This window comes from Hippichthys cyanospilos, chromosome 18, assembly GCF_059441005.1.
Source record: "Hippichthys cyanospilos isolate Australia breed blue-spotted pipefish chromosome 18, RoL_Hcya_1.0, whole genome shotgun sequence".
NCBI classification, from domain to species: domain Eukaryota; kingdom Metazoa; phylum Chordata; class Actinopteri; order Syngnathiformes; family Syngnathidae; genus Hippichthys; species Hippichthys cyanospilos.
This window is the reverse complement of record NC_142386.1, coordinates 12,604,364-12,619,422: the sequence shown is the minus strand read 5'-3', so window position 1 is coordinate 12,619,422 and position 15,059 is coordinate 12,604,364. Positions and strand designations below refer to the sequence as shown.

The 15,059-nt window shown below is 38.1% G+C and overlaps 1 protein-coding gene and 1 long non-coding RNA gene across 3 annotated transcripts in view; one reads left to right on the top strand and one right to left on the bottom strand.

The window, feature by feature from the left end:
• fstl4 (follistatin-like 4) overlaps positions 1–15,059 on the top strand; it is a 175,142-nt gene that overhangs the window by 98,638 nt on the left and 61,445 nt on the right. The window lies entirely within an intron of this gene.
• LOC148409045 (uncharacterized) lies at positions 384–10,934 on the bottom strand. Its single transcript, XR_015868612.1, has 4 exons — positions 10,793–10,934; positions 9,112–9,235; positions 5,013–5,065; positions 384–1,354 (listed from the first exon to the last, which is right to left on the bottom strand). It is a non-coding gene; the product is annotated as an uncharacterized LOC148409045 (long non-coding RNA).

The following is a 15,059-nucleotide window of genomic DNA, read 5'->3' as shown; positions in this document are numbered from 1 at the left end:
ACAAAACAACAGCATTTACCCTGACCCTGTAGCTTTAAGAGATGAAGGGCATGAAAGACTTGAGAGATATGAACGACATGAAAAGGCTGAGGATATGAAGCTTCTTGCTTGCTTTGTGAGCAATCATTTCTGCATGGAGAGTAAAGTAGGTATGACTTGCCCTTGTCTCCTCATCTTGTCATTTACCGTTCTCCAGAGTGCATTATTATTCAAATCCTTTATTCAACAGCAAAACATGTTACAGCAACACTGATTTTTAAAAAGTGCCTGAAACGTCTAAAATGCTCAATTATACCAAAATGAAAGGGTTATTATTAGAATTTTAGCAAAGGCAAGAAAAAAAATCAAACAATAACCATTACCATTTACTTGTCTTTGTTTTCATGTTAAGTCCATAATGCAAAATAAGTATTCAGCCAGTTTTATTATAACATTTTGTTCTTCACTGACCACCTGGTTTAGTTTGAACAAAGACCCTTTTAACACACATGAGAACTCTCTGTGTAACAAGAATAAGATGACCTTGACATCTAAGTGAGTTGTAGAACACAGACATATATCATTGTTTTGTATTTGACCCCCTTCTTGTGTTCCTCCTCTTTCTACTCTTAACAATCCTCTTTTCACTTGTCCCTTCACACTCGCATACAGACCACCAGACGGCTTCGTTAAGACTTGTGTCTTTCAAGCTTCAAATGAAAGAAACCCAAAGAGACAATTTGTTTTCCAGACTATTTTACCGATCTCGGCTTAATCTAAAAAAAATTCAATAACATGGCTTATTTCAAGTTCTTTTTTCTTGTAATTGGCGGCTTGGTGGATCAATGATGATCATGTCCGCCTCACAGATCAGGGACCTGAGTTCAAATCCAGATCGCTTTGGCCTTCCTGTGTGGAGTTTGCATGTTCTCCTAGAGCCCACGTGGGTTCTCTCTGGGTACTCCAGCTTCCTCCCGCTCTCCAAAAAGATGCATGGCAGTTGTATTGGACCAACAAATTGTCCTTAGCTGTGATTGGAAAGTTTAGTGGAAGTTGATTTGATGAGGAAATAAAAATAGAAACAAACGATCAACATTACAAATCATCATGATGCCTTGCGGATGTCTTTTTAACAGACTGGATTTATCTTGTGTTCCATTGTTTGATTTTTTTTTTGTTGTGCTTGTTTGGTGGTGCCAGTGGTCTGCCTCTAAGTTCAGGAACCCAACATCAAATCCAATTCGCCCCAGGCTACTTGTGTGGAGTTTTCATGTTCTCCCCAAGCCCGGGTTGGTTCTCTCCGGGCACTCTGGCTTCATCCCACACTCCAAAAACCTGTCCTTTGGTATGATTGGGTGCGTGAAAAGTTGTTGCCCTGCAAGCGGAAGGAATAATATTTTATGATATTTTAACACAATAACACAATGCAGCAACCCATGGAGACATACAATAATCCTACAGTGGACCCCCCCCCCAAAAAAAAAAAAAAAAATACGCACTACACGCACTCATGGTAACCCTGCAAAAAAAGACTATTGTTTCGCCATGAGCTTATTTACAGTAGTTGTGAAAGCCGTCTTCATTTAATGTCACCGGCATGGCGACAAAACAAATTCAACTCGTTTCTCAAGGCCTGATGGCATCGTATCATAAAATGCTCCATGAGATTCATTGCAGCCTACACCGATTCATTTCCAGTTACAACAAAAACATTCAAAATGAGCTTTTTATTAGTTTCTCTGCACCCCCATTAATTGAAATTTGGTATTTAATTGACTGCTGTAGAGTTTTTCATCTGCCCGAGTCATTTGTCATGCTTGGCGATGACTGTCGCTCGTCAAGCCCGCGGGGAGGCATTGCTTGAACATCGGGGTGGCCGTGTAATGGGAGCTGTCATTTATAAATATACGAGCGCTCTCAGCGCGCTGAGACGTCAGACCAGAGGGTGTATGGCTCCCCTCGATTGGCACCTCGCTAACTTGTGACTGGACTGACTGATCAGCCTTTGCTGGTAGGTTAAGAAGCTAAATATACTAGCATTTTCTACCAAATTGGTAGAAAACATTTTACAGTAGTTCTTGCGCCATTCTGCTGATGTTATACCCTGATTGCAAAATTGATTTAATTTGCGTTTTTTATTTTTTTCCTCACACCAAACACTCCGTACCATAACAGACGGCACACAGGCCAAATACGACCCGCAAAGAGGTTTAACCCGGCCCGTGAGATCTTTTTCAAATCACGCCTGAGCCGTTGGCTGTAGCAACGCAATTTCCGATGAATTTTCAAATCAGGGAAGCGGAGAGTTGTGTCAGTGGCCAACACATGACAATAGCTGGGAAATTTTATACATCTTATGTGTTCTAAAATATGTATTTTATGAAGGAATTGTAAGTTGAGAAAAAATGTACATTCATTTGTTTTAATTTAAGGAGAAATGCTATTTGGGTTATATAGGGAACCAAAAAGGAAGTTAGTTTACATCATTTATAAATTATGTTTGGTTTTTCAAAAATATATTTACAACTTTTATAAAGAATTGGGACCAGGCCGGCATGTATAACAAAAATCTACATATATTTGCCACACATTGGTTTGTTTTTTTTGTTACATAGAATGAATTTACCTGTAGATTTCCCTCCATGCGGCTTCTGTGCTAAAATGACTTTGCTCCATATCCACAAAGTAAATGTACAAATTTCAATGTAATTTCAAATGCATACAAAAAAGGGAAGTCACCTATCACAGTAGAACCGTATCCTCACACTTTACTCAACAATATGAAATGTGACAGCCTTATTAAAAAAAATTATTCAATAAGATTATTTCCAAAAAAACTGTAAAGACACTCATATGCGGAAACATGTTTTTAATTATTAAAATCTTTGCTGAATAAATGAAAATTAAAAAAAAAAAAACTCAATTACAAGGCCATACCACAACACAATTTTAACACAATATTCAAAATCCATTAACTAAATTTCATTTATTCAGCACTTCACAAACTATCATAGCTGCACAAGTAAAAATCTTATGAAAGCGAAGACCGATCAACAAAATGTTTTAGCTTTTTCCAAAAAGATTACATTTTTTTTCTTTAGAATTCCACACAAAATAGTGACAGTCAATAAACTATTATGAATTTGTCAAATTTAATAATAAATCTTCAGGGACTCAAGAAACTGCAAAAAAATCTTTCACAGGTATCAATGTCCTTGCAAATTTAATAAAAATGGTGACATTTTCTAAACAGCAATGAAAGTGAAAGCCTTTTCCCAAAGCAGATAAAATCTTTTTTTCTCATCTAATTATACTCAGAATATAAGTGCTAATGAAAATAAAGTAGTTAAGTTGTTAAGTTGTAATCGCCAGTTCGTTCATTCACAATGAATGTAACAGCAAATTATGTTTTTCCTTCAGAACTCTATATCAGATACTTTCCAAAAAATAGTGAAAAATATAACTTTAGAGTCCTAATTTACAATTAGGTCAATCTTAAAATTAAATGAATATTACACAACCAAAATCAATGCCATTACCCAATGCTTTCTCCCAGTGGGCAACAATGTAACCTTCCTTGTGACAGTAATCAATGTATGTTTTGATAGCGGTCACTAGATGGCGCTACTTAGGCTTTCGTTTCTTTATCATGTATAACATGACGGACTTACCTGGTCTATTCCTCAGCCTACTTATTGTCGCTTTATGGGAGAGCAGAACTATATTCACTTGAGAACTGAGTATTTTCAACATCCCCATCAATTTCCCCAACACAGAGTATAGTACAGTGGGTCATGCTGCCCTTGGTGTTCGTTATTAGCTAGCGCGGCGCCTCAGGGAGGCCAGCCAGCCCATTTGCATCGCATAGCCCCACGCAAGGCGCTGACTACGTAGCGCCGTCTAATTCGAGCACCCACAGGGAGGAAAGGGGCGACCTCGGCAGCTGCCTGTGCAAAGTTAGCTTAGCCATGCGTGTTATTGTTCTTTTTATTTATTTTTTTTGCTCGCAAGCTCATGCCTCACGATTTCCTTGGAGAACATGGCCGCCATGGATGGATGCCACTGACCTTTTTTGTTGTTTTTAGCGTTACAGGTGGCGTTGGTCCTAGGGTTGTCCCTGGAGGCCCCCAGATGCCATCTGTCCAAATTGCCCGCCGGCAATATGCACGGACTTGCTATTGACTTGGGTGGAGTTATTAAATCATAATTCATTCACAGACTTTTTACAAAATCATTGAGATGAGCGTTATGGTGTTTTGGTGATCTTAGTGATCCAGACAATGCCTGTATTCCCACACCAAGTATATTTTGTTGAAAAATATTAGATTTACAGTCAATGTGTCAATGAGCAATCTTTGACACCAAGCTACGCCCACATTCGATAGACATGCACTAAAATTCTTTGGCATCCCATCTGTTTATGACACCTGTTTCCCCTTTGGACAAATTCCAAAGTTGGAGTTTGACAGTCCTTTGGGGTAGAATGGCCGACTTCCTTTCAGGTTCATGTTACGATGGAGAGTGGAGACGATGCATTTGGTGTGTATCTTGTGATTATGTCCATCCGATTTCAAGGTGATTGGTGAAACTGATGTCAGTGGCTATTTTTTATTTTTTATGTTACCTGTTATCATTTGTTAGATTTTAAGCATAGTATCGTGGTCAGTGCCCATTATCTGCAGGGTGTTAATACGTCCTTTTCTTAGAGTGTGCGTTTGAGGGAGAGTGAGATAAGTGAGATCCTGTGTGACAGCATCACTTCCATCGGAAACGCTCAGATTCTGTAATTGCTTTCTCAGTGTGATAAACACACACACACACACGCACACACACATACATATATATATATATATATATATATATATATATATATATATATATATATATATATGTCTGTTGTGCTCCATCCTTCAACAAGACCTCAAGATACTCCTTCACTTGAGGCAAGATCTCATCCAACTCAAAGAGGGCGCTACCCTTTTCCAGCTGAGGACCACGGTTTCAGATTTGGAGGTGTTGATTTTCAATCCCACCTTTTCATACTCGGCTCCAGTGAGAGTTGTAGCTCACGACTGAATGAAGCCAACTGCAACACAAAAAGCAGAGATGCAATACTGAAACCACCAAACCAGACCACCTTGACGCTTCGGCTGTGCGTGGAAATTCTGTCCATGAAGATAATGAACAGAATTTGTGGCAAAGGACAGCCTTGGTGGAGTCCAACCCTCATTTGAAGTGAATCCAACTTCCTGCCGACAATGCGGACGAAACTCTGACGTTGGTTGAACAGGGACCAAACAGTGAACATGGGGTTCGTTACTTGAAGTACCTTCCAGAGAACTCCCATCTGGGATGAAAATCCCACTGCTCCTCCTGCATCCCAGCTTCAACCTCCAAAAGTCCCCTCCACTCCAGCACCCCTGAAATGACTTTATCAGGGAGGCTGAGTAATGTTAGCCCTCTGCAGTTGGAACACACCCTTCAGTGCCCCTTCTAAAAAAAGAAGGGCCACCACCCCATGTCTGCCAATCCATAGACACTGTCCCTAATGACCACACAATGTTGAAGAGGCGCATCAACCAGGACAGCCCGACAACATCCAGTGGATTTAGTTACTCTTGGTGGATCTTATCCATCTCAGGGGTTTAGCCTCCGAAGAGCTTTTTAGGTACCTTCAACCCTACAAAAGAGATAGAAGAGCCCACCAGTTTCCAAACGGTGTTTCCTCAGAAGAAGCCATGCTAGTCAAATTGAGGAGGTCTTTTGAAGTATTCCCCCCACTGTCTCACGATGCCTATACACAATGTTAAAGGTGCATTACTTCCCCCTCCTGAGATGCTGGGTATTGGACTGGATATTTGATTTCAGAAGAAATTTGTGTGGGTTCTTTCGGAAGTCATGACCTACAATGTGAGCAGCAGTTTGTGCTATAGAAAGAGGCTAATCATCAATGCCGCAACATGTTTCTGGGAACTTCAAAATAGAAGCAAACCAAGGCATTTCGTCTCCATACATTATCTGGTATTGTATTTATTGTAAGTACTGTATTTATTTTGAAGGCTCCCTACATTTGGCGATGTATTTTATTGTCATGCAGAGCAGTAACAAGCAGCACAGAGCATTAATAACTTATAAGTTTATTAGCATTAATAACTTACTAATGAGTACTCTGTTTGCGTCAATTCCTGAAAATAGCCAAAAGAAAAATAATTTGTACGTCACTTTTTAACATTACAGTAATTTCGTTCCGTTCATCACAATTTTTCCTCAACTTTTTATATATTGGCCATATTTTTGGCTAAACAAGTGGCTGTGAATACTTCTCAAAAATCAGCATTTTTCAACGGTTGTACACTCTAGGCATACTGACGTCCTTCATGAAGTGTTGGCTGAGTCTCAGTGATTTAGAAAATACGAATGTGTAATCACACGCGACACGTCTCTTACCGCATAACACATAAGCACACACATCGTTATTTTTCATGCGTCTAATCCTCGTTGTCGTCTGAATACACACGATGCTCCATTACTCATAGCGGGGTGCCTGCTTGAAGAGCACTCCATTAACCGCAGACTATTAGCAATAAGCGGCTGTAATCTGCTCTGTGCCAAACACACGGATCAACAGTGTTAATTAATGAGATGTGTGACTCGCACGTGAGCGTGTACACTGATTCGGAAGGCAAGTTATAGCTACATTTACACGTACAGGGTTCTACCACATAGTACTTGTTTGCAAAATTGTAGTTTTGCGTTAAGATGAAAGTTTTGTCTTAGCACCATCTTGTGGCATCTTCTTGTGATGGGAATATTGTGCAGTAGTGTTGTCTGTTAGGAAAATGGTGCATTGGCACAAACTTTTGACGGAGCGTCACTTATTTGCACATGTTCGTCATTCGCCGCACGGCTTTATGCGTTTTTATATTAGCCATATTCTTACTTAAAATAATTACTGTAATGGGACGAGCTAGAGGATAAAGGATGTCAGTTCACTGTTAGCAGCTAGTGCCTCTTGCAGCTAACAGCAGCTAGTATTAGCTGAGGTTGTTACGGCATTATTTTCAATAAAAGAACGGAGCGGACTGAAACAACGTTGTAGTCCATCCTTGTTCACACACAGGAGAATTACTAGAACCGAAAGGATGATGTTGGGATTTCTCCTGCAGATTCAATTAAAAGTTTATTAATTACGGTCTTTTGGCATATACACACAATCATAAATTTATTGAAACACGGATTCTGCTCAACTTTGGATATTTATGGTGAACTGAACTCGAATTGCGAGGAGCAGGAAAAACAACTGCTTTGAGTGCATTCAAAGTTACACTGCAGAGGCGTTTACGGATCTCTCACAAAGTGGAAAATCTGAAACACAGCCCGCAACAAATATTTAATTTAAAGCTATGAAGAAAATATGAAGAGTTTACAAAAGAAAAAAAATATTTTGTTTTGCTTTAGTTTTGCCATTGTTGCCAAAGTGTTGGTGCATCTTATACACAGTAACATAGAAAATACGAGAATTTGACCCGAAAATCTTTCTTCTGTCATGTATGTCATGTGGGCGCCACCCATTGTCCAAACTGAGGCACTACAGCACCCATTCATTTTTTTCCAATTCTGTGCACTTCACTGAACTCCTTGCAAAAGAGTTATACAACCATAGATTTTGATTGGGGCATTTTCCTTCTTCTAGATATTTGCATTTTATTGCATGCATTTATTTATTGTTTATTCTATTAAATGTTCTATGCAAAATATGTACGTTATAAGCAAATAGAGCAAAGGATCATGGAATTTTTTTATTAATTTCATGCAATTTAAGGACAAAGGTTATATCACTTAGGGGATCAAAAACGAAATTATTTTACTTTATGGATCTTTTTTTTTTTAAATATATTTTTCAACGATATATTACAGTTGACTCCGTTATTCATGAGGAATTGAAACTAGGCCGGCGTGCATAGCCAAAATGTATGACACAAAACAAATGACATGATTTAACCTGTCCAGCCCGCTTGAAAGTGGATTTTCCTTGGTGCGGCCCCTGACCTAAAATGACTTTGACACCCCTGTTCTAGTGTTTACTTTTTAGCAAACTTGACTGGCAGCTCTGTTGGAGGTCCCTCATCGGTAAACATCGAGACGTATGAAAATCATTCATCTTTTGGCGAATGATGCTGTTTTGAAAACAAAATATGACCTATGGGACTCATGGTGGTCCCATGAAAAAATAGCTGGTCTTCCTCATAGTTTCATAATCGCAGAGTGTGTCTGTCTTTGCGTGTGTGCATGGGTTTGTGAAGCTGCCACTGCAAATATAGCTATCATAAACGTAATTTGTCCTCTTCTTTTTTGCCCTATTTCACATTTTATGCAAACAAAAACTTGTTTATGGAGCCAACAAATCTATTTTCCTTCAAGGAATGAATAATGTACCTATTCTATCTTTGTGAGGTGAGTAGCTTACATCATGCAACCAAAGCAATTGTTTCACATGGTCTTCAGTTATTCATTGAATCAATTTACAAATCCACATTATTCCAGCTCTGTCTGTTTTTCTATAAAACAGGATAAAGATTTACAATCCAATAGGTTTTAACTACACACAAATTGTCACTATTTGTGGTTCCTTCCCACATAAACATCAGCGGTCAGCTGTATACAAATGCTAATTGACGCAATATCTATTTATTTTATTTTGTCTTCATTAGCATATTTACAATTGTAATGCACTCCAAAAGTAATTCACATTAATCACATGATATTACTTTAATATCCCCAATACTGCATAGGAATCATAATGTGACAATGTATACATAGGTACAGACATAGATGGTGTCTTTTGGTTGTGCTTGTCACCCTCCTCCACCCCCTCCCAAGAAAAATTCAATTTGGTGTGTTCAAATATGAAATGTTCAAAGTTAGATTGTGTAGCATTGTGAAATACAACATGATATAATAACAAACAAAAAGTTTTGATATGGAGTTAATACTGTTATTATAGTTTTTCAGTATTAAAAGAGTGTAGCATTAGCATAAGAAGTAGCATTATAAATTTGAGCCCTTGACGTCATACCCAGAATGTTTGCATTGTTTAAGTGTGGGAAAAAAAAATACTAAAGACTCTCAAACCTTTTTCCATGCGTTGAAGAAGATATTGGCGCTCGACACAGTCGTCTGAGCCAATCCCTGCTTTACGTAGGTGGGTGGAGCCCAGCCCCCCGCTGGTGCGAACCACCAATCTCTCGCTCTCCTCCTGGTGGGATCAGCAAGGACGGGTCTTATCATGATTAGTTTTTTTTTTTCTTTTCAGAATGTTGGACGTGAGAATTTGTGAGTTTTTAAGTCTCCTTTGCTCTCATTAACCTTAATTTAGCACCATGCCAGTTAATAAGGTCCAATCTGTAGCCGTGACGTATAAACGGAGGCAGGTCAGTGATTAAACACTTTGGCTGTGCAAGGGACGGCCAGCGCCATCGTCCTCTCAATTTCCTTGTGGGCTTGTTGCCATGGGAACGGGTAAATGTAACACCTTAGAGTGTGTGTTGTATGTGTAGATCCAAGCACAGCTGCTCCCCCACATGCGACAATATATAGACTAAAAATAGACTTTACGTTGGGGCTATTTAGGTAGCTAGCAAAGAAAGCACCAAAAGAATTACCTCAAATTCAATAGTACAGTATTAAGAGAATTTCACAATCAAAATATACCTTTCAATTCAAATACAGTGTTACTATTACTTATGAACACCTCTTGTTACAAAAAATTCAGCTTACAAAATGTCTCGGCGGAAAAAATGTTGTTAGATTGGAGAAAATTCAATATACAAAAGGTAAAAATTGTCATCATATGAGACACAAGGCACCAGTGTAATGCAGTGGAATATGTTATCACAACCCATCTACCGAATTTGTTTCAGTTTGTGACACATTTTTATAATTTATTACTATTTTACCTTGTCCACAAATGTGATAATAGTTTATTTGCATTGATGTTTACTGTAGTCTTCCACTTTTCATCTTTGCTCGTTTCATTCACATTCCCCACCTACAATTTACTCCATAGAGCTAAACATAAAACGGACATTAGCTACAGCTCACATTGTCCATAGTCACATAAAAAGACGTATGTAACGTACCACTTTGGGCTGTCGCGTCTGACGTTAGCATTGTTAGCATGTCGTTACCACTTAAGCAATGACAACACACAAAAAGCATTTTGCATGGGCCCAAACTAAAGTTAAGAAAACTTACATGCGCAAAATAAATATTACTGCTCCTGTGGACTTGTAAATGATTCCAGGATCACTCACCGGAAATGTAAAATAAAAACATAGGAATGAAATGTCCTGAAAAGGTGCGTGTGTCTCTCTCTCTCTCTCTCTCGCTCTCTCTCTCTCTCTCTCTCTCTCTCGCTCTCTCTCTCTCTCTCTCTCTCTCTCTCATATTGTCAACTGCTATGATTAAAATGATGAATTTAATGGTTTAGGAGTATTTCTTTTTATTATTCTTTACATGACACATGTTGATAATTATGCACTAAAGTCATTCTAAAATATATCTTTTTTGATGCACTTTTATAATTTAATAATATTAATTTATGGGGTTTAGGAGCATTTTGGGGGGCTTGAAACAGATTAGGCTATTTAAAAAAAAATGGCTCTACTTATGAAAGATTCACGTTATGAAATTACTTTCGAAACAAATTAATTTTGTAAGTTGCAGTAGCACTCGATCCCCAATTAATTGTGATCACAAGCTAATGATCTTACCACGATTAGATAATCCAAGGTGACACTGCAGCTTTGCTTACCTTTTGGCGGTTTCATTAGTGTACTTCACCTGCAAGCATCAAAGCGATTCTTTGGTTCTGGAACTTGGCCAAGTCAAGCTGATCTAGCCATTGGGTGATGCAGTATATAATTGAGCAGCAGGACTCACATGCCGAGACGCTTTCAGAAATAGACAGATAACAAAACATATAATTGTTAAATTTCACACTTGATGGAACTAAAGATCAGTTTTCCATAATATGTCGCTTTAAGTTCCTTTGGGATCCCTGCTATTCCTCTACCAACCAATTATTTCTTAATAACCCCCACTTGCCCAAAGCTCCAATTAGTGCCCCAAAGCTAGCCGCACTAGTCATGATGTAAGCCGCGTTAATCCTCCGTCTCAGAATTCTGCTACAGCATCGGGCATGCCGATTCATCTTCAGACTCTGGAGAGGAAGTGAGTCGGGAATATCAAACGTGTTGCATTTAATCTTGGTGGTATCCAGATGAAAAATGAAGAAAGAGAAATTGATTGACTGGAAGAGAATTTGAGAATCAGGACTTTTTATGTGTACCACTGCATGAGTCTTCAGCTGGATAACCTTCAGTTGCTTGGTCTCTTGAAAGGTTCATTCACTCAATTGAAGAGGTGAGGGTAAGGGTCCTCACATGATCAGCAGAACTTTATATTTTTACATACAGCAACACTACTCCACGCTACATAAGCTCCACCCTGTGCTTATTCATTAAAATGCATTTTAATATCTGGAAAAGTTATGTAACAATTTTAGCAAATATCTATTTTAATAGCAGAAGGTGGGGTAAGGCACTGACAAGGGCCGAAGTATCATTATTACCATATCATAAATTATCATAAATTACCCAATGTTCTGTTTTCCTAACTGTTCCAATGGTGTCTCTCGAGGTAGACAAACAGCCAACAGCAAATGAGTGTAAGTCTTCTTTAATTTAGTTGTATCAGTAATACACCTGACACTCATGTATAATGTCAAACTGTAAAGAAAAAAAAATACAAACATAACTCAGGGAAGTCCCATATGCAACAATTATATATCTTACTAAATGTACACAAATTGCATTGATTAAATAAAACATATAATTGAATTAAAAATGATATTCCTTTCATACAAAACGTTAATTAGATGCAAATGAGTTTCCAAAACATTTGCTTATGCATTTACCAAAAGGAAATACCTAGCATAAACAAAAATGCTGAGCTAAACATATACAAGGCAACATGCTGAAGATAACTAACATTAGCTAGAATATTATCTCCTGTCACAAGTAGAACCAAAACATTACTCATTTTGGCCATATTTGCATAAATGACGACATTCCAACTAAGAAAACACAACTCACAGACACTCATGGGACAGATCAGGAATAACTGCTCCCAGCTAAAGCCACACCGTCCTTCCCCACTACAAAATGCACTATCAAAAGCGAATAGGGGCGGTGCCAAAAAACAAAGACTAAGCCAAACAGGGCACAAATTATTTCACGGTCCCCCTGCAGTCAGGCCATGGACCCCCAGGGTTCTACTGACCCCACTTGGAGAACCACTGCTATATTCTATGAGAGGTGAAGTGTTTACTAGGACTAAGAACCTTTTTGCTGATCAAATGCTCTGCATTGAACTTCAATTTTACAGATGACATATCCTAATTTCAGGTGACTCTATTTGGTGAAATTCTGAGGGTAACATATACATATATATATACATATATATATATATATATATATATATACATATATATATATATATATATATATATATATATATATATATATATATATATATATTAGGGAGGACAATTACTACATTCAATAAGAAGGTCGATCTTTTTTTTTTTATCAATGTTGAGATGTTTTCAGCTTTTATTGCTGTGAGCTTTACGGATGGCTCATCTTCTGTAGGAGTCTCTTTACTTGACTGCAGCGAGTACCAAACATATGAAAAAGTAAGGTATTTATTAGGGGTGAGGGGACTGTTTTTTTTTTTTCTTTGAGGAAATGTGGCTCAAATGTTTCTCGATTGTAAACTCAGTTTTACGCATGCCATATCATCTTGTGCTGCTACCTGTTAGTTTTCCCTACAGAGGAGATGTTTATTAGAAGTTGGGTGTCTGTTTTTCGTGCAAGTGGGGGCACTAATCTTCAGATTTCATGTTCAATACAGAGAGGTAATTAGTTTAAATTAAGGATGTGTACTTTAGAATCAATTAAGCGCGCAATCGAGAGTGGCTGCTGAAAGTTCCAAAGTGTCAAGCAATAAAAAAAAATAAATGAATAAACATCTTTTGCAGCAATTTTAAAAAGTGATGGGTAGTGCACTGTCTTGTCACAAGTGGCGTTTGATGGCATCCAGCGTTGATGTGTGTCCCTGGAAAAGCTAAGACGCGCCAGTCGTGAGACGGATCGATGCATTTATTCATGGCGGTAATTGAAGACAGGTGAATGGGGGATATGGCGACGGGGCGGGGCGGTCACGCTCATCAATCAAAGTGTCGCATTTAAAATTCACGAGAACATGCGGCTTGGCATGTGACCTAGTTTAGCGCGCCAAAACCACCTCTGCCGCCTCCCATCTGCTAATTCACCGGAGATTTTGCTACCTTTTTTTTTCCATGTCACTGTTTGCTATAAATGGCTGTGACATGGGATGGGGAATAATGCGTACTGGTATCAAGTCGTAACAGGGGCAAGATTGAGCCTATATGAAAGGCAATAACATGAAAATGGATTCGTTTTTTTTTCCAATTTACAAAAAATAGACACCATTTACAGTTACTTAGCACGGCTGACAAGATGCAGTTGTGTTTTGAGACACAGCTAATTTGTTCCACAACCTCACTTGTATCTCAAATCTCTCAAATTGACTGGCCCTTAAATGTTGCAGTCTTCTTGAAAAACCTTCTAAAATATTCAGAATGTGTTTTTGAATCAGGAAAATATCACTTTATAATCTAATTTGCGATTCGGATTTACTGCTGCACTCAATTGTGCTGCTCCCTTAGCCACTGGAAGTCAATGTAATGTACAGTGATCCCCCCTACTTCGCGGTTAAGGGGGGGCTGTCAACCCCCCGCGAAGTCTGAAACCCGTGAAGTAGGGTATCAGTTCCGAGATTTCTATGTACGCCCCAATATAGCCACAGTAACCATGAAAAATCTTTTTTTTGTATTTTTTGCCTATTTTATTTCCTTTCTCCTATTATTTAATATTACATTATCCTTATTTAATGAATATACAATAATGTTAATATCTATTATTACTTAGTTTGATGAGAATTTGTTCTCAGGACTAGTTATCTGCACCAAGACTCCGGTGAAATAGTACGCAAGTCATCACCTTGAACTTCACATTTATTTTGGCTATTGCATGGTGTAACATGTAGTATCTGTTGAATAATAAATCAACAACAATCTTAAAGTCAGTCATCTAACACATAAACACTTCATCTATGAATTTACTGTATTTTTAGCCGACATTAGCGGGTTAGCAACAGCTAACAACAACTACTAACTATAAAATGAACCCCCTACACAAACGAACACAAACAGAATAAACACTCATCGCTTACTAAACATAGGTAGTAGCATGCGTTATCAACATAAATGATAATAAACTATAAATATTGGCTTACGTTGTCATTCACTACGTCACCGTAACGAGCCGAATGACGCACAGAGAACGTAAAACAGAAAACGGAAATGCAACGCGACCTGACAAATTAAAAGCGTGCATTTCAAAATAAGATAAAAAAACGTCACAAACTCTAACGCTTGAAGAATTCTTAACATAGTTATTAACTAATATTACTTCGTTATTTGATGAATACAGTACTGTATAATGTACGTTTTTGCTTTTTTTTAAAGCTTTTTTAAAAGCTTTTTTAATTTGAAATATTTTTTACTTTTCCTGGAAAAAAACGCAAAGTATTGAGACCACAATATCTGAGACCGCGACGTAGGAGGGTTCACTGTACTGTAGTCATGTGGACACAAACAGAGTAGACATTTTTAATTTCTGCATTTTAAAATCAAAGTCAAAGTCAATTTTATTGTCAATTTCTTCACTTGTGCTTAACATCCAAAGGAATCGAAATTGCGTTTCTCACTATCCTCTGCGTTTTACATGTACGATAACAAAGTGCTGGTGCGCAAGATGAGACAATCCAAAAACTAGATACTTAACAATAGTAACGTGCAGTATGTTAGGGCTACTTTAGGGCTACCAGGTATGGCAAGAGTATACAGAATTTGATGGAGATTTGTTCATATT